A 21073-nucleotide genomic window follows, 5' to 3' on the forward strand; every position below is an offset into this window, starting at 1 on the left:
ATCTTCTATTCCTCTTCTTGTTATTCCTTCCTGTAAAACATACAACAAAGACAAAAGAGAATGGTGTTACGATTAAAATGTCGCCATCATCAAGGATGAGGCATTTTGATATTGGAACTCAACTATTATACATTAGGAACTTGTCCTAATATCTAAATTGTGGATTAGAGGGATCAATTTCAATCTATAGGCAGCTTTGGGAATCATGTATCATCTCTGGATCATAAGATGGACAAATGGATCATTTTGTATCATTAGGCAACAATGAGAAAGTAGGCAACAGGGACAAGTGGCAACATTGTATCCATATCAAAGAAGGGACAAGGGCAACAATGTTTGATCCATTTATCTTAGGGTATCTTATCAATCCCTCTAACCTAGTCAAGTTCCTATACACAGAAAGCCCACTAGTAATTTTACTGGATCATTTTTGACATAGAAAAGTCAATATGATCCTAAGACAATTATCTTTAAGCCACATAGTAATTAAGAAAAGCCTAATTAAATCATATAGACACTTAGTCTGTTAAGCTGATATGTATTAGCCAATACGGATTAACCACTCTGCAGCACATAAAAAAAAAGGTCTAGCAAGGGATAAATATCACTCAGCCGAAGCTTGCACAAGGAGGAGAAGAAATACAACTTGTTCACTTACACATGGAGAGGGGGCCACCTGCAAGTAGCACTATCACACATGCATGCTATTGTGCTGTCACACACAGCCAACAGCCAGCACTATAAAAGCAAACCAACACCCAGCCGCATCCTTGTTTTTGCTTTGGCAAAGGCAACACCAATAGCCTTTGATCATACGCACACATCAGTGGCTATCCAGAAATTCTTAGAACAGCAAGAACACAACCATATAGCCTCGAACAAGCAGATCAGGAGCTAGGAGGAGGTGCAGTCAAACAAGCAGTAGATCAAGTTTTTCAACACCAACTACATCACTTTGCTACAACAGGTTAATCCATTGATTTAACATAAGCATCTCGGCATACTAGTTTGCACAGCTAGGATCAAGGAAAATAAAGAGAATAATACACAACCCTCCATTTATCAACCCTTCAACTAGACTCTGTCTAGGAGGATTTGAGAAATGGATTTCTCGCAGATCTGCATAGAAGTGCTATGCAATATTCATCACAGAGAATCTTATAAACCATAAATAGTATCTGTTCTTATCCAAGATTTTGCCTCAGCCTTTGCATCATAGGCAGAGTCAAGAGGATCCAGCATTGGATCTGTTCTTATCAGTTTATATCTAAAAAATAGGGGACAACAAGATCCAACTGTAAAATCCAACATTGGAAAAAAAAATCATCTCTTGGTTATTATTGAGCAACTAGATCATATTCCAGAATCTACAAAAGCATCCCTTGTGCACTACAGCACAATTCTGTCCAGGATCATATATACATATGCTTTAGCCATTATCATAAGCAAACAGTTAATAATCAACATATTACAGAAATCTACTTAGGGTCCAGGAAAACAATCCCAGGCCAACCAAGTGATGTCTACGTTCCCCCTCCTTTCCTGTAGACAGTGTTGGGCCTCCAAGAGCAGAGGTTTGTAGAACAGCAGCAAGTTTCCCTTAAGTGGATACCCAAGGTTTATCGAACTCAGTGAGGAAGAGGTCAAAGATATCCCTCTCATGCAACCCTGCAACCACAAAGCAAGAAGTCTCTTGTGTCCCCAACACACCAAATAGGTGCACTAGTTCGGCGAAGAGATAGTGAAATACAGGTGGTATAAATAAGTATGAGTAGTAGCAACGGTGCCAGAAAATAGCTTGCTGGCGTGTAGTTGATGGTGGTAGTATTGCAGCAGTAGTAACACAGTAAAACAGTAAACAAGCAGTAGTAACTCAGCAGTATTTAGGAACAAGGCCTAGGGATTACACTTTCACTAGTGGACACTCTCAACATTGATCACATAACGGAATAGATAAATGCATACTCTACACTTTGTTGGATGATGAACACATTGCGTAGGATTACACGAACCCTCAATGCCGGAGTTAACAAGCTCCACAATAATGCTCATGTTTTAGTAACCTTTAGTGTAAGATAGATCAACGAGACTAAACCAAGTACTAGCATAGCATGCACACTTGTCACCTTCATGCATATGTAGGAGGAATAGATCACATCAATATTATCATAGCAATAGTTAACTTCGCAATCTACAAGAGATCATGATCATAGCATAAACCAAGTGCTAACACGGTGCACACACTCGTCACCTTTGCACACGTGCGGGAGGAATAAACTACTTTAATAACAAATCACTAGAGTAGCACATAGATAAATTGTGATACAAAACATGTTGCAATCTTAAAGAGATATAAATAAGCACCTCACTATGCCATTCAACGAGTGAATAAGTATTCCGTGAAATCTAGCCTAAGAGACCCACACGGTGCACACACTCGTCACCTTTACACACGTGGGACAAGGAGTCTCCGGAGATCACATAAGTAAAACTCACTTGACTAGCATAATGACATCTAGATTACAAGCATCATCATATGAATCTCAATCATGTAAGGCAGCTCATGAGATTATTGTATTGAAGCACATAGGAGAGAGATGAACCACATAGCTACCGGTACAGCCCCGAGCCTCGATGGAGAACTACTCCCTCCTCATGGGAGCAGCAGCGGTGATGAAGATGGCGGTGGAGATGGCAGCGGTGTCGATGGAGAAGCCTTCCGGGGCACTTCCCCGCTCCGGCAGGGTGCCGGAACAGAGACTCCCGTCCCCCGGATCTTGGCTTCGCGATGGCGGCGGCTCCGGAAGGTTTTCGTGGTTTTCGTCGAACGCCCCGAGGTTTTTAGGTCGGGGGCTTTATATAGGCGGAGAGGCGGCGCAGGAGGGCTTCGGGGGCCCACACCCTAGGGCGGCGCCCCCCTTGGCCGCGCCGGGGTGTGGTGTGGTGGCCCTGCCCCCTTCTCTCGGCGGTTCTCGTGTGTTCGGATGCTTCCGGGTAAAATAGGAACACGGGCGTTGATTTCGTCCGATTCCGAGAATATTTCGTTACTAGGATTTCTGAAACCAAAAACAGCAGAAAACAGAACCGGCACTTCGGCATCTTGTTAATAGGTTAGTTCCAGAAAATGCACGAATATGACATAAAGTGTGCATATAACATGTAGATAACATCAATAATGTGATATGGAACACAAGAAATTATCGATACGTTGGAGACGTATCAGCATCCCCAAGCTTAGTTTTGCTCGTCCCGAGCAGGTAAAACGATAACAAAGATAATTTCTGGAGTGACATGCCATCATAAACTTGATCATACTATTTGTAAAGCATATGTAGTGAACGCAGCGATCAAAACAATGTATATGACATGGGTAAACAACTGAATCATAAAGCAAAGACTTTTCATGAATAGCACTTCAAGACAAGCATCAATAAGTCTTGCATAAGAGTTAACTCAGAAAGTAATAATTCAAAGTAAAGGTATTGAAGCAACACAAAAGAAGATTAAGTTTCAGCGGTTGCTTTCAACTTATAACATGTATATCTCATGGATAATTGTCAATGCAAAGCAATATAACAAATGCAATATGCAAATATGTAAGAATCAATGCACGGTTCACACAAGTGTTTGCTTCTTGAGGTGGAGAGAGATAGGTGAACTGACTCAACATAAAAGTAAAGAGAATGGTCCTTCAAAGAGGAAAGCATCGATTGCTATATTTGTGCTAGAGCTTTTATTTTGAAAACATGAAACAATTTTGTCAACGGTAGTAATAAAGCATATGAGTTATGTACATTATATCTTACAAGTTGCAAGTCTCATGCATAGTATACTAATAGTGCCCGCACCTTGTCCTAATTAACTTGGACTACCGGATCTTTGCAATGCACATGTTTTGACCAAGTGTCACAATGGGGTACCTCCATGCCGCCTGTACAAAGGTCTAAGGAGAAAGCTCGCATTTTGGATTTCTCGCTTTTGATTATTCTCAACTTAGACATCCATACCGGGACAACATGGACAACGGATAATGGACTCCTCTTTTATGCATAAGCATGTGGCAACAATTATTATTCTCATATGAGATTGAGGATATGTGTCCAAGACTGAAACTTCCACCATGAATCATGGCTTTAGTTAGCGGCCCAAAGTTCTTCTCTAACAACATGCATGCTCCAACCATGAAGGTGGTAGATCTCTCTTGCTTCGGACAAGACGGACATGCATAGCAACTCACATGATATCCAACAAAGAATAGTTGATGGCGTCCCCGAAACATGGTTACTCGCTCAACAAGCAACTTAATAAGAGATAAAGTGCATAAGTACATATTCAATACTACAATAGTTTTTAAGCTATTTGTCCCATGAGCTATATATTGCAAAGGTGAATGATGGAATTTTAAAGGTAGCACTCAAGCAATTTACTTTGGAATGGCGGGTAAATACCATGTAGTAGGTAGGTATGGTGGACACAAATGGCATAGTGGTTGGCTCAAGTATTTTGGATGCATGAGAAGTATTCCCTCTCGATACAAGGTTTAGGCTAGCAAGGATTATTTGAAACAAACACAAGGATGAACGGTACAGCAAAACTCACATAAAAGACATATTGAAAACATTATAAGACTCTACACCGTCTTCCCTGTTGTTCAAACTCAATACTAGAAATTATCTAGACTTTAGAGAGACCAATTATGCAAACCAAATTTTAGCATGCTCTATGTATTCTTCACTAATAGGTGCAAAGTATATGATGCAAGAGCTTAAACATGAGCACAACAATTGCCAAGTATCACATTACCCAAGACATTATAGCAATTACTACATGTATCATTTTCCAATTCCAACCATATAACAATTTAACGAAGAGGAAACTTCGCCATGAATATTATGAGCTAAGAACACATGTGTTCATATGAACCAGCGGAGCGTGTCTCTCTCCCACACAAGCATGATGTAATCCAATTTATTCAAACAAAAACAAAAACAAAAGCACACGAGACGCTCCAAGTAAAGCACATAAGATGTGACCGAATAAAATTATAGTTTCAAGAGAAGGAACCTGATAATTTATCGATGAAGAAGGGGATGCCTTGGGCATCCCCAAGCTTAGACGCTTGAGTCTTCTTGATATATGCAGGGATGAACCACCGGGCATCCCCAAGCTTAGACTCTTCACTCTTCTTGATCATAGTATATCATCCTCCTCTCTTGACCCTTGAAAACTTCCTCCACACCAAACTTTAAGCAAACTCATTAGAGGGTTAGTGCATAATCAAAAACTCACATGTTCAGAGGTGACACAATCATTCTTAACACTTCTGGTCATTGCTCAAAGCTACTGGAAGGTAATGGAACAAAGAAATCCACCCAACACAGCGAAAGAAGCAATGCGAAATAAAAGGCAGAATCTGTCAAAAACAGAACAGTCCGTAAAGACGAATTTTAAAATGGCACCAGACTTGCTCAAATGGAAAAACTCAAAACTAATGAAAGTTGCGTACATATCTGAGGATCACTCACGTAAATTGGCATAATTTTCTGAGTTACCTGCAGAGAATTAGACCCAGATTCGTGACATACAGCAATGCTGTTTCTGCGCAGCAATCCAAATCTAGCATCAACTTTACCATAGAGACTTTACTTGGCACAACAAAACATAAAACTAAGATAAGGAGAGATTGCTACAGTAGTAAACAACTTCCAAGACACAAATATAAAACAAAATACTGTAGCAAAATAACACATGGATTATCTCCCAAGAAGTTCTTTCTTTTTAGCCATTAAGATGGGCTCAGCAGTTTTAATGATGCACTCGCAAAAGATAGTATGTGAAGCAAAAGAGAGCATCAAGAGGTAAATTCAAAACATATTTAAGTCTAACATGCTTCCTATGCATAGGAATCTTGTAAATAAACAAGTTCATGAAGAGCAAAGTAACAAGCATAGGAAGATAAAACAAGTATAGCTTCAAAAATTTCAGCACATAGAGAGGTGTTTTAGTAACATGAAAATTTCTACAACCATATTTTCCTCTCTCATAATAACTTTCAGTAGCAACATGAGAAAACTCAACAATATAACTATCACATAAAACATTCTTATCATGAGTCTCATGCATAAAATTATTACTCTCCACATAAGCATAATCAAATTTATTAGTTGTAGTGGGAGCAAATTCAACAAAGTAGCTATCATTATTATTCTCATCAAGTGTAGGAGGCATAGTATAATCACAACAAAATTTACTCTCCATAGTAGGTGGCACAAAAATACCACTATCATTATCATCATCGAAATAGGAGGCAAAGTATCATCAAAGAAAATTTTCTCCTCAATGCTTGGGGGACTAAAAATATCATGCAAACCAGCTTCCCCAAGCTTAGAACTTTCTATATTATTGTCAACAATGGTGTTCAAAGCGTTCATACTAATATTACTACCATCATGCAAGGAAGATTTCATAGGTTTTTTAATTTTCGCATCAAACAATCCATGTTTTAAATCAGGAAATAGAATAAGAAGCTCACTCTTGTACATTATGCCAAACTAGTGTAAACAAGAAACAACAAGATGCAATTGCAGGATCTAAAGGAAATAGCTTCGAGCACACACACAACGGCGCCAGAAAAATACTTTACCTGAGACCGTAGTATGAGAGCCTTTTACCTTTCCTCCCCGGCAACGGCGCCAGAAAAGTGCTTGATGTCTACGTTCCCCCTCCTTTTCCTGTAGACAGTGTTGGGCCTCCAAGAGCGAGAGGTTTGTAGAACAGCGAGCAAGTTTCCCTTAAGTGGATACCCAAGGTTTATCGAACTCGGGGAGGAAGAGGTCAAAGATATCCCTCTCATGCAACCCCGCAACCACAAAGCAAGAAGTCTCTTGTGTCCCCAACACACCAAATAGGTGCACTAGTTCGGCGAAGAGATAGTGAAATACAGGTGGTATAAATAAGTATGAGCAGTAGCAACGGTGCCAGAAAATAGCTTGCTGGCGTGTAGTTGATGGTGGTAGTATTGCAGCAGTAGTAACACAGTAAAACAGTAAAACAGTAAACAAGCAGTAGTAACTCAGCAGTATTTAGGAACAAGGCCTAGGGATTACACTTTCACTAGTGGACACTCTCAACATTGATCACATAACAGAATAGATAAATGCATACTCTACACTTTGTTGGATGATGAACACATTGCGTAGGATTACACGAACCCTCAATGCCGGAGTTAACAAGCTCCACAATAATGCTCATGTTTTAGTAACCTTTAGTGTAAGATAGATCAACGAGACTAAACCAAGTACTAGCATAGCATGCACACTGTCACCTTCATGCATATGTAGGAGGAATAGATCACATCAATATTATCATAGCAATAGTTAACTTCGCAATCTACAAGAGATCATGATCATAGCATAAACCAAGTACTAACACGGTGCACACACTGTCACCTTTGCACACGTGCAGGAGGAATAAACTACTTTAATAACAAATCACTAGAGTAGCACATAGATAAATTGTGATACAAAACATGTTGCAATCTTAAAGAGATATAAATAAGCACCTCACTATGCCATTCAACAGTGAATAAGTATTCTGTGAAATCTAGCCTAAGAGACCCACACGGTGCACACACTGGTCACCTTTACACACGTGGGACAAGGAGTCTCCGGAGATCACATAAGTAAAACTCACTTGACTAGCATAATGACATCTAGATTACAAGCATCATCATATGAATCTCAATCATGTAAGGCAGCTCATGAGATTATTGTATTGAAGCACATAGGAGAGAGATGAACCACATAGCTACCGGTACAGCCCCGAGCCTCGATGGAGAACTACTCCCTCCTCATGGGAGCAGCAGCGGTGATGAAGATGGCGGTGGAGATGGCAGCGGTGTCGATGGAGAAGCCTTCCGGGGCACTTCCCCGCTCCGGCAGGGGTGCCGGAACGGAGACTCCTGTCCCCCGGATCTTGGCTTCGCGATGGCGGCGGCTCGGAAGGTTTCGTGGTTTTCGTCGAACGCCCCGAGGTTTTTAGGTCGGGGGCTTTATATAGGCGGAGAGGCGGCGCGGAGAGGGCTTACGGGGGGCCCACACCCTAGGGCGGCGCGCCCCCCTTGGCCGCGCCGGGGTGTGGTGTGGTGGCCCCGCCCCCTTCTCCGGCGGTTCTCGTGTGTTCGGATGCTTCCGGGTAAAATAGGAACCCGGGCGTTGATTTCGTCCGATTCCGAGAATATTTCGTTACTAGGATTTCTGAAACCAAAAACAGCAGTAAAACAGGAACCGGCACTTCGGCATCTTGTTAATAGGTTAGTTCCAGAAAATGCACGAATATGACATAAAGTGTGCATATAACATGTAGATAACATCAATAATGTGGCATGGAACACAAGAAATTATCGATACGTTGGAGACGTATCACCAAGTAGTACCATAATCGCAGCATAGCACTGTAAGCATGCATATGAGCTCAAAATCAAACTACCAGGCCAATCATAAGGTAAATTGTCCTTTTGTGGCAACAATATCTGTATCCTATTGTCCGCACTCATATATTAGTTAAATAGGGTACCACACTATCACAGCAATCTCAAGTTAAAGATTAAGCCACACATAGCACAAGCCAGTGAGCAATTAAATCAGAGCAGGGCCAGCCCCGAACCACACCTCACGAAAGCTATAACACATGCCGGGATGAGTCATATTGAGGCATTGAATCAAGCACAAGGTACTTGGATCATCCGGCAGCATTACACACATATATATCACCAATATCACCTCATGACCACAAGTTTTCAATAGTCAATTGAATGAACTAGTACAACCACAAGCTAGTAGTAACCAGATAGCAGTAGCTATGAGCACAAAAAGAAAAGAGGAATAGCTCACAGTGTAGTAGGGGCGTAGTCGCAGCCGTCGATGCCGGGGTTGCGCCTACGGCACCGTCCAGCCGGCGTCGAGAACAAAGTAGCCGCCACGCCACCAGTTCACCGTCAACGTAGGCATCACGAGCAGCACTCCAACACCAACATCACCACCTCATGAACCAGAACAGCCGGACACAGCGGAATAGAGCTGGAACCTGAAGGGATTGAGGTACAGGTGATCATGGTGGTGTGGAGGAGACACAGAAAACCAAAGGGAGGCGCAACGGCGTGTGGCAGTACGCCGGCGACCGAGCCATTCGTAGGCTAGGGTTGCCGTGAGGCACGCGTGCGGGAGAGGAGGCGGCGCCGAGGCAGCGGCTGATGGTCGGTAAGTCCGTGGTGAAGCCACGCCGGGGAGCAGCGCCGGAGGAGTAGACCGGCGACAGCCGGAGCAGCAGCAGGCGGCGGTAAAACCGCCGGTGACCACTAGGGTTTCCAGGGTCGTGAGCGAGCAACCTAGGCCGAGGAAAACAAATCGATCAGGTCGAGCTTGTAGAGCTGGGCGCGGCCGACCAAAACCCTAACTCGCCGGCCTCGGAGAGGGCCAGGAGCAGCCGGGGGCGGGCGGCGACGCCGTAGGGGCCTGGTGGTCGCGAGAGAGAAAGATAGGTGGGGGTCGTGTGCGTGTGCGAGAGAGGGGTGAGTGAGAGCTGGGTTGGGTCGGGTTGAACCCGACCAGGACGGGCACTACTAGGCCAGCCCATTAAACTGGGTCCGACTGAATCTGATGGGCTCTGCCCATCCTATTCTTTTAGGATGTAATTTTTTTAGAAAATTTCTCTAAGTAAATAAAGTGATAAGAAAAGGCAAATAAAATAATAATAATAACTAATATTAAATTGCAATGAAAAGTTATTTATTTACTCCAACCTTTTTATTTAACAAGTTAATAATTTATAAGTTAAATAACCAACATAAAAACCCTAATTCTAGAAATTAAACCCTAACTAGTATTTGTCTTAATTCTTAAACCTTTTAAAATAATTACATGCTAAGGCTTATTAATTTTGTTTAAAGTACTTAATCACATTAACTTTAGTACCAACTATTATTTTAAGAATTGTATCATATTTAGAAACCCTAATACTACTATTAGTAAGAACCTCGATCCCACTATTTTATGTGATCACCCCAAAATTGTTTTAACTCTAAAACCCTAACCTTATTATTTTATGGGAACCCTAATTTACTTCTAAACTTAAACCCTAGGTTAGGACATGTGATCAAGATACTTTTCTTTCATCCATAGATCCATAATCAGCCACTAAGTGCATATCTATATCCACATTAGATATAGAAGCCCCTCACTAATAAATCAGTATTTCATCCTAATAAAACCTAGTTGATCAAGTAGGATCAACCAAGTCTAAACACTAGCTCCTATCCTTAAAGATATCAACCTTAATTGACCATGCTTAGCATCACACCATTGTGATAAATTCCAATAGCAACCATGCCAACATTGTGCATCATATAGCATACTCCACTTAACCCTACTAATGTGAGATACTTATGAACCATCCCATTTAGGAACCCACCATTCTCTACTTAGAGATCCAATAGCTAATCCTAGACAACCTCATCCTTAATTGTAATACTTCTTCTTACTTAAGAAGTATGTTCTTCAAAAGTTATTCTTTTGAAGTAAATAAAGAATCATCATCAACCCTGCTTATAAGGACCTATAAACCCTAGCTAGCTACCACCAACAAGATGAACCAATCTTGATAGCAACCTTGTATGAATAATTGCTTAGGATGCCTAGGCTTAACTCAACCTTACAAGCCTTGGTGTTGATGAATCCAACTAGGTTGTGATCCATCTAATCCATATTCCAGAAACTAGTTGAAACCATAGTAAACCATAGAACTCCCCAACCTTTATTATCATACTTGTTCTTTATTGAAGAACATGTTCTTCAAAAGTTATTCATTTGAAGTATATAATAATCAATCATTAACCATGACATATAGTACTAAAACCAACCACTATTCATTACATGTTAGGATTATACCGAATCTTATTGTTGTGTGCTATTAGTGTTATTGTTATGATATGTTGCAACACCTCTTTATGATACCATGTAACCACACCTGAATAAGAACCTTGTATGAGAATCATTCTAAAAGTGCAACACACCAAAACTAATCATACAAACTCACTAATCCTAAATCATCGGGGTTAGGTCACGTTTAGAGCGATTGCATCTCATACTTATGCATTATTGCATCCTTGGCAATCTTTTAAACATCGTCCTTACCGGACGATGATGCTATTTTAGAATTTGGAGTTTTTGCGTATCGAAGACCTTGTCTGCATAATCTTGCAGCCAAGAAAGGCAAGTTCATCACTTGCTCATGTCATTTGAGTATTTTTACCAAATTACTTGCAAAGTACTATGTTTATCACTATTGCATAAAAAGAAAAACCACTATTTTCATAACTATGAATATGACTATGTGGTGGGCAATGGAACCATGGATTGTGTTGATATGGTGGAGGTTCCATTGCAAGGGTTATATCCAGCTAGGATTAAACAACAAATGTCGTCCAGTGATTCTTGTGCCGTAATAACCGTGTTAACCATAAGATCCGGAGTGGGACGGAGTAGTCAAAAGTGTTTCCACCTCTCGTTCATCAACGGATGCGCATTACTGTAGGCACTTGATCTTGAGAGACAAGATGCAGGGTGGGGAACCCGTAGAAGTCCCCACGGTAATGTGGTCTATGATGGGTTGCAACTGCCGGCGAAGGAATGTATGGTAGAGCCCTGCATTGACGTCGTGGTCGGGGTCCATCCTTAATTGGTGTAAGAGGACCGGCGAGGATCCAGGGTCGGAGATTGCAACAAAGGGTGGGTGTTCGAGGTAGCGGAGGAACATGATTGGCTAGATCTTATACCGGGCCTCACACCAAAAGAAGTGTGGACGAGCTCGCGGCTCGGTTGGCACCAAGGTTAAGATCTCTTATGGGTAAAGCAACACACCTCTGCAGAGTGTAATGAATCGTGACCTGTCACTCCCTGTTCCGGGATATGGAACTGCGAACGCTGCCGGAAAGGAGCTCCATGAAGTTCTAGTAAACCGGTGAAGGCTGACGGACATAGTTCTTCTGAATAAAGACAACCTTTTGAAGAAATGGTTATGAAAACCTGCATTGGTATTAGACTTTCTGGTCTAATGCTGTAGCTAGTGCATTAAACACCTCTTTCCTATAATGAACTTGTTGAGTACGCTCGTACTCATCCCACTCTTAAATCCCCTGCTTAGATATGGAGGCATCGAAGGAGGATCTACAGTGCAACTCGAAGGCCGAGGAGTTAACAACTACTTCAAGAGACAGGACCCTGTCAGAGGAGTCAGATATCACATCCAACAAGGAGAAAACCTAGTATAGCCATAGAAGGGAACTAGCTTCCTAAACCTAGCCCCTATTTAGTTAGAACCTATTCTTAGCCTCTATAGCTAGTTAAATACTCTACAAATAGAGTTCGTGATAAGACTAGACTACGAGTCGTTCTTCTGGAGTTTATTTGCAGCTTTACCTCATTGTAAAGTAGGAGGCTGTGATGATCTTATGTAACAGAGTCAATGTTGTAATTCTATAGACATACCTTGGACCCGCATATGTTTTCGTTGTACCACTCGAGCGATATAATACTAGTGGAACGGTGTTTCATTGGTGTTATATCAGACTTGCATACTACACCATGCAGTGGTATGCCGGGTCACCACACTTCTCTTGTAGTGTCTTGTGGATCACCCTTTGATCTCTCGTTGGTGTTCCAGCCCTCGCACCTCGTCGGCCTGGCTGCTTATACACGACCTTGCTTCGGTAGCTGACGACTCGCCTAGTGCCTTGGGGGGCTTTGCTAGGTCGGTGTCTGGTCGCAGTTTCGGCCGGTGTGCCTATCCCAATGGCATTGGAAGATGTGGTGTTTCTGGTCTGGGCCTAACCTGAGCTCGGGGGTGGTGGTTCGTGGTCTGGGTGAAAGCTTTGCAGAGACCGACCGGTCTTTGCCGACGACGATGACGCATTCGTGCGCCATGCACCTTCTTGGAGGCGTCGCCGCAAGTCCCCTCCCCTTTGGATCCTCAAGTTCTGCTAGGTTGCTAGCCCGTCGTTGAGTCCCCCTTGTGATATTGTGTTGGGGCGAAGGAGGTTTGTTGGCGTGGACTACGATGTGCTCGCTCCGGTGCAATAGAAGACAAGGCTTCCTCAACATGGCGCTTGGCTGCACTCTTTGTGTTGTCTTTTGTTGTTAGTTTTTAGTTTCCACTCTGTGTGAGTTGTAACTTATGGTGTAACTCCTGGCCGGTTGATGGCTTTGTTAATTCAAAGTCGGGCTCATTTCAAGCCTTCCGTCTAAAAAAAGACTGCCTAAGCATAGCTTGCTGAGAAACTTGCTACGCAGAAGAATTGCCGACACTCCAGATTTGGTTGTCTAAATGTAAGCTTGCATTAAGGCGGTTGTACCCATCGCTTTTTAGCATGGCAAACTTGAACAATTGAAATTGTGTGGGACGGCAAGGTGAAGCTACTAGTCAAAGGAATTCAGAAAATACCGCCCGACGCGACGGAATTTGCAAAATCAATCGCAGAGAGAAGAGGATCAAGAGAGTGAACTGAGAGAGGTACAAGAAGGCAGTGCACCTCCTCCATAAAGAACTCGTAACCATTAGTACTATGGTGTGGAGAATGGCACTAGCATGACCTATAGTGTCATACCCATGCATGGAGACCATGGATTATGACGAAATACGGGTCTCGAGTGTTCAACAAACCATCCTTACTCAGTCGGCTTACATGGAAAACATGAGTGCTAACACCAAGGTCTAGAAAGGAAGAGGGCAAACATAATTGAGTAGTAAGAGGTTATTAGTTGACTTGGCATTAAGTAACTGCATGTAATGCTACCTGTTTCTAGATGGAAGGAAATCTATCGAGGTCAAGAGCAAAAATATCATGTGCGCACCTGAAATATCTTTCGACACTAACAAAATAGAATGTGTCTTTGCTCATAGGAACTTCCTGCAAAAATATTAAGGACCGTTGTAATTTTGCCAAGTGCACCTCTGTGAAATGTTCACCATGACCTATATATAGGAGAGAATGATTTGCTTACACTGTACCAAGGGCACTCATATCCCTATCGCAGTTGCCTTTTCTTTAGCTAGGATTATGGATGGACAATGGGCTACACCGGTTAGCCAAATAAACATTTGATTGGGAACACGACATTTAAGTTGAGAACCAAGTTTTCATAGTTGTAATTATATAAGGTTACCTATTATTTAGATCAAGAATTACATTAGCAAAAACAATATTAAAATCATCAAGAGTTATATTGTGTTTGTCAATATTCCATCATGGGCCCCATACTCGGTCGCATTCATGTATCTACCTAGTAACAACAAAAAGATGTAGTAGTATGGAATAAGGAATTCAAATCATTGAGTCACGGTGTCATGTTATTTATTTATTTATAGAAATGATGAAGTATATATAAACATTTCAAGACTGAACATAAAGAGGAGAAAAGGAATGACCTTATGTCATTTTCATGTAGAATTATTTGTTTTTGATAATACACATTTTTATGAATACGGCAAGAAATCTATAGAAATTCTTTTCCATATTCAAATGTGCAAATAAGAATAGCATTGCCTATTTTTCCCCAAACATATCCTAACTTCAAACCTCGACTATAATTCAGCAATGTAACTTTTCTGCTAAGCACTAGACATTTTAAATCTCATCACAACTCATGATAAAATGCAGGATGGTAAACCCAAGCATTTGGCAATAATGCAAGTGGAAGAGAAATGATTACAAAGTATAGAAAAGTTATAAGGATTGTTGTTTCAATGGAAAATAAAAAAGCATATGAGAATCACAATAATTATAAAAGAATGAGTAATAAAAATTTGAAGTTGATGCTAAAATTTGTATGCAATGAATAAATATCAGCCATGATATTATCGAACTAAATACATGACCTCATTTGTTTGCCAAAGGTAGCATAAGATCAAATTCTACTGAATATGATTTTCTCCAAAAATCTGGCGTATTCCTTGATTTTAGGTTTTTCTTCTTCTCAACTACTGTTGGTCATTCGAGAACAACAATCTAAGATTAGTGTGATTAATATGTCACTAAATTCAGTTCCACATGTGGGGGGAACAAAAATACATCAATTGGTTCTCATACGTTACTTATAGGTAGGTGTGGGTTTACGCAATTTATTATTTAGATTTGAGAAACGAATGACATGATGATACATTGCTTATTTATAAAACCATAATAGTATCTCAATCCCATAGACTAAAAAAGATGGTTTAGATGAGGCGAATGTAATCTGATTATGTAGGGTGCACCAATAGCCGGAGCCCCCCATGATCCCCTGTATGTGAACCAGATTGAGATGTCACTCATGTCGGATCCCACATGACATGAAAGCTGTAATATGTAGAATGTTGTTTTTTTTTTGAAGGAATGTAGAATGTTGTTTTGCAGGAACAATTTGCTTCTTTAGGTGCGCTGAAATAGTCAATTTGATGCATGGTGCATGCACCAATGTATGATCACGTTGGAAATTTGAGTCGAATACGCATATGGACCTCGGTTCAAATCATACGGCCCAAAGAATTCAAGAAAGTTTATAACAAGATAGTAGGATTCAAATCATTCATAAAAATATCAATTATTCTGCTACTTTTCTCGAATTCCCTATCTTCTATAAATACTTTTGTTATTTTCCTGTGATTGTTGATGAGCAAGTTGCGCCGGTGGAGCTCATGCATATCATTAAAAAGACAAAGTGTTATTTTCAGACTCCGATGGGACAATGGATGGATTATTTTGTTAACCCAAAAATACAGTTTTTGTTTTGTTTTGAAATGGGGTATCCCGGCCTCTTTATCAATTCATGCATACGACCCAAAGATACATATTAAAAAAGTACACCACTCTGCAATCGGTAGGGCCTTATTCTTGTCTATCTCAAGATGGGTTCGATATATGGGACGAATATGATCTGATTATATATGTAGGGCGCACCCAACCCACCAGCAGGCAGCATTAGGCAGAGCCCCCATGCATGATCCTACCTGTGAACCAGATTGAGTTGTCACTCATGTCGGATCCCACATGACATGAAAGCTCTAGTGGGAAGAAAACGCGGTATATATAATAAGAAACCTGCTCTGCAAACATAATTTGCTTCTTTAAGGGTGCCGAATTGGTCAAATGGCGCATGCATGCATGGACGCATGGTTGCAGCACAATTTCAACTAGAATAAGCATACGATTTTTCCAATTAAGTTGCCATCTTATTTGATCCATCTTGGCTGAGGTTTACATAATCTTTTTTTTTTGAAGTAGAGGTTTACATAATCTTATTTGACAGCTGGCGTACATATAAATTTGTTCGTCGTGATGTGCTATTCGTTCTGTTTTGAGATAACCATGAATCTCTCTCTCTCTCTGCCTGGGTTCGGGCGGCGTTGGTGTGGTGTGGAACGGGATCAAGTTGCTGCACGCATCTGCCAACTGTTGCCCGGCATAAACCCTGCTCGCGCGCGGTGTCCTTTTCATAACGAACTTCTGATCTGGGAATGCATGCTCGGTCAGTTGAATGGTGGTCAATCGTGGTTCTGTTTGGAGCACCTACCTTATTGAGGCAACGGCGTACAGATAGACATTCATCAGGTAACCCTCTACAGTTCTGCGACAGCAATGCTTAGGAACTTTTCGGGAACAGAAGGGCGCCTCCCTTCCGTTGCGGTTGCGCGCGCGCCGCCGTCCATGAGACGAAACTGAGAAGTCTATCTATCTATCCAGGTTGCAGGAAAGAGAAGCCTACCTTTGATAATCCTGTGTGAGTATCTAGCTCCGGTAGAGTTGGGCGGCAGTGCAGCGAAGGGCGAACAGAATGGCACATCACGCGCGGAGATCGGCCAAATAGGAGATAGAATTGTCAAACGAGTTAGCCAAGAGCGCCGATCTCTAGCTTAATTTAGCAATCCGCCGCGCGCGCCGTTGTTGCCATGGATGCCGATGGATCGATCAGTCGTCACGGCGAGACCGACGCCCGTGACGGGAACGCGTGGAGGAATCACTCCACGCGCGCGCTCCGGTTCCATCGCCTCCTACCTCGGACAGAGACCAGCAGCTGGCGAGCGATAGACAGGGGCAAAATGGCAAATAGCCTGCCATGGTTTGGTTGTGTGCATAGCCAGTTTCTCAGCAGGCTATGCTTAGCTGTCTTGGTGGGAGAGCTCTGGCAGAGATTTACGCACCTCGTTTGGTTGTCTTTTGCATTGAGTTTGAAAAGGAACTCCCCGCAAAAAAAAAAAAAGGAGTTTGAAAGGAACAGACACTCCAGATTTGGTTGTCTATGATGTAAGCTTGCATTAAGTCGATCGTATCCATCTCTTTTTACCATGGTAAACTTACCACATGTGTCTCCAACATCATGTGTGCTAGCATAACCTGTAACCACTTGTCCACTTCCCCTATGACTACCGAAGCAGAAAGCTTGAACAATTGAATTTTTGCGGGACGGCGAGGTGAAGCTACTGGTCAAAGGATTTCAGAAAAGATCACAATCGCCCGGTGTTAGGGACTTCACAAAATCGATCTAGGTGAGTCTCGAACGAAAACACGGAATTGGATAGAAGAACCGGCCACGAAAATTAAATCACCTTGACAGTACATAACTTTTTTCTGTGGAGACGATCACAAACCAAAATAGTGCCGCAAAGAGAAGAGGATGAAGAGAGTAATTTGAGATACATTAAGGCGGTGCATCTACTCCATAAAGAACACATAACCATTTCTACTATGTAGAGGAGAATGTCACTAGCATGACCTAGTGTCATAGCCCATGGAGATCGTGCGTTACGATGTAACACACCAAGTATGGTGAAGTGTGGACACATCCATCCGGGTCTAGAGTCTTCAACAAGCGATCCTTACTCAGTCGTCTACTTGAAAAAAATGGGCGCTAATACGAAGATCTAGAAAGGAAGAAGGCAAACATAACCGAGTTAGAGGTTATTAATTGACTTGCTATTAAGTAACTGCACCTAATCCTACTTGTTTCTAGACGGAAGAAAATCTATCGAGATCAAGTGCAAAAATGTCATGTGCGTACCTGAAATATCTTTCGATCCTAACAAAATAGAATGTATCTTTGCTCATAGGGCTGGCAAAAATATAAGGACTGTTGTAATTGTGCCAAGTGCATCTCTGTGAAATGGTCACCATCACCATATATAGGAGAGAATGATTTGCTTACATTATACCAAGGGCAATCCTATCCCTATCGTAGTTTCCTTTTCTTTATCTACTAGGAGCATGGATGGACCATGGGCTAAATTCGTTAGCCAACTAGACATGTGATAGTGTAATTATGCTGAGAACCACGTCTTGATAGTTGTGATTATATAAGTTGACCCGTTGTTATTTAGATCACTAATGACCTTAGAAACAAATGTTAAAATCCATAGTGGTATTGTGTTCACCAATATTCCCTCATGGGCCCCATACTCAGGTGTACACATGTATCTACCTAGTTACGACAAAAAAAATGCCGTAGTTTGGAGTAAAGGAATTCAAATCATCGAGTCGGAGTGTCATGTTATTTACTTTTATAAGTGATGAAGCATATGATCACTTCAAGATTCAACACAAGGAGAAGAAACAAAAAAAAAGATAACCACATGTCATTTTTATATAGAATTATTAGTTTTCGATAATACACATTTTTATAAATACGCTAAGAAATTTTAAAATGAGATATTGTGAAATAGCCATACCATGAGAATTAATAAAGAAATTAATGAGATAACTATTTGTCTATAATGTATACTAATGTTTTCCCATGTAATTAAATCTGCAAATAAGAATATCATTGTCTGTTTTGGCCCAAACATGTGCTAACTTGAAAGCTGGACTCAATTCAAAGATGTAATGTTGCCGTAAGAAAGACAAATGATTACAAAATATAGAAAGGTGATAAGGGTAATTCTAATAGAATATTAAAAAAGGCATATATATGAGAATGCCATTAATTCTAATGAAGGGTTCATAAAGAGGTTGAAGTTGATTCTAAAATTTGTATGCAATGATGAAAGTCATCCAATGATATTATTTCATTAAATATGTGATCTTGTTTGTGTGCCAAATGGTCGCATAAGATCAAATTCTTTTTTTATCTAAACAAAGCGATGGTTGTTCGAGCACAACAACCTAAGTTCAGTGTTATTAATCTATCTCTAAATTCAGTTTTCAAATGTGGGTGAAACATAAGTACATCATCTACATTACTTCTTGATACGTATGGGTTTAAGCAATTTAGTATTCAAATTTGAGAAATAAAAGAGATGGTGGTGCATTACCTATTAATAAAATCATAACAGTATCTCAATCCAATTGACTAAAAAAGATGGGTTAGATGACTCATGTCGGTTCCCACTTGACATGAAAGCTACAATATGTAGAATGTTGTTTTGCAGGAACAATTTGCTTCTTTAGGTGCGCTGAAATAGTCAGTTTAATACATGGTGCAGGCACCAATGTATGTTTACATCGGAAATTCGAGTACTAAAATACGCATATGAGTCAAGTTGCCGCGTTCAATCGATCTGGGTTTACAGAATCTTTTTGACAACTACTGAACGTACAAAATATTATTCCTCGTGCTCTTTGAGATAACTATGAATCCCTGGGACTGGGTTCGGCGTTGGTGTGAGGCGGGATCAACTTAAGGCATGCATTTCCCAACTGTACCCAGCATAAACCTTGATAAGCGTCCTTTTCAGAACTAACTTTCGATTTGGGAATAATTCTTACTCCTACATCGTATCATGCATATTTGGTCCGTTGATTGGTCATGGCTTTTCTTTCTGTTTGAAGCACACCTAATTCAGGTAACTTTTCTGTTTGAAGCACACCTAAAACTGAAGAGTCTTGCATCCAGGAAAGAGGAGCCTACCGGTACCTTGCTACTCACAGTGTGTGTAACTCTGCTAGAATTGGGCAACAATGCAGTGACTAGCTGGCTATGGCTAATGCCACCTTTGGTAGAGATCGGCATCGATCGATGCATCCGCTGGCGTGTCAACTGCTAAGTGCATGTGTGAGGAAGTAGGAATTGTTAAAGGAGTTAACCAAGGGCGCCGATCTCTCACTCATACATGCACTCTCTCTAGCTTAATTATTTAGTCATCCATCTCACATGTGGATTGTCATGGATGCCGATGGATCAATCGATCGTCACGGTGAGACCGACGCTCCTGCCGCGTGTGTGGGTTTAATAAATTGATAGTAGATACTTACGAGAGGGGATGTTCACAGCAGGTGGGATGTTCACAGCAGGTGCTCACTGCACATCCCTATCTCGGATATGCGCCAACTTTTTCCCCCTCACAAACAACTTCTTCCTTTGTATCTCTCACACTATATAACATTAGCACTTGAAACTTTGCATCTCATTGAAATGTTTGATACAGAATGTAGGAACAATAATTCAGGATTTTTATGACATTAAAATCATAAATATTTAAAGATTTTTGAATTTTAAATATTAAAAAAATTAAATTGCTTGAAATATTTGGAAATATTTTCCCTACATTCTCGTTGTACTGTGACCAGCAGATCTTCAAATCCATACTTTGTGGAGTTTGTGAGATACAAATGACAAACTAAAAAAATGTATGGGTGTGTAGTGAGCACCTGTCAAACACACGTTTTTCGATACTCATACGTAACTCCATTTCCGAAAACTCATTTCCAAAGAAACTTCATTTAAACATGCTTGGCCTAGAGCAACTAAAATATGTGTAACCGATTGGGAAGTCGTACTTCCTGAGTGTGCAAGAGTGAGTATAAAGTGTGCGGGAAAGGGTAGTGATGGCCCGTGGAGATCAGTCGAGAGATCATGTATTTCACAAAAGAAGTCTATAAATCATTTAGAGCTGCAGGGGTGGGTCGGATATTACAAATCGGTTCGCACATCGTTGGAGGAGGTTTCAGGAAACTAGAGTAGAAGGTTGTTTATTGCCATGCTGTTTAGTAAATGGTGTTTGTTTCTTGGCTAGAAAGAAACATTTGGAGACCAACTGCGAAATGTACAACGCA

The sequence above is a fragment of the Lolium rigidum genome, chromosome 1, assembly GCF_022539505.1.
Source record: "Lolium rigidum isolate FL_2022 chromosome 1, APGP_CSIRO_Lrig_0.1, whole genome shotgun sequence".
In the NCBI taxonomy this organism is placed as follows: Eukaryota; Viridiplantae; Streptophyta; class Magnoliopsida; order Poales; family Poaceae; genus Lolium; species Lolium rigidum.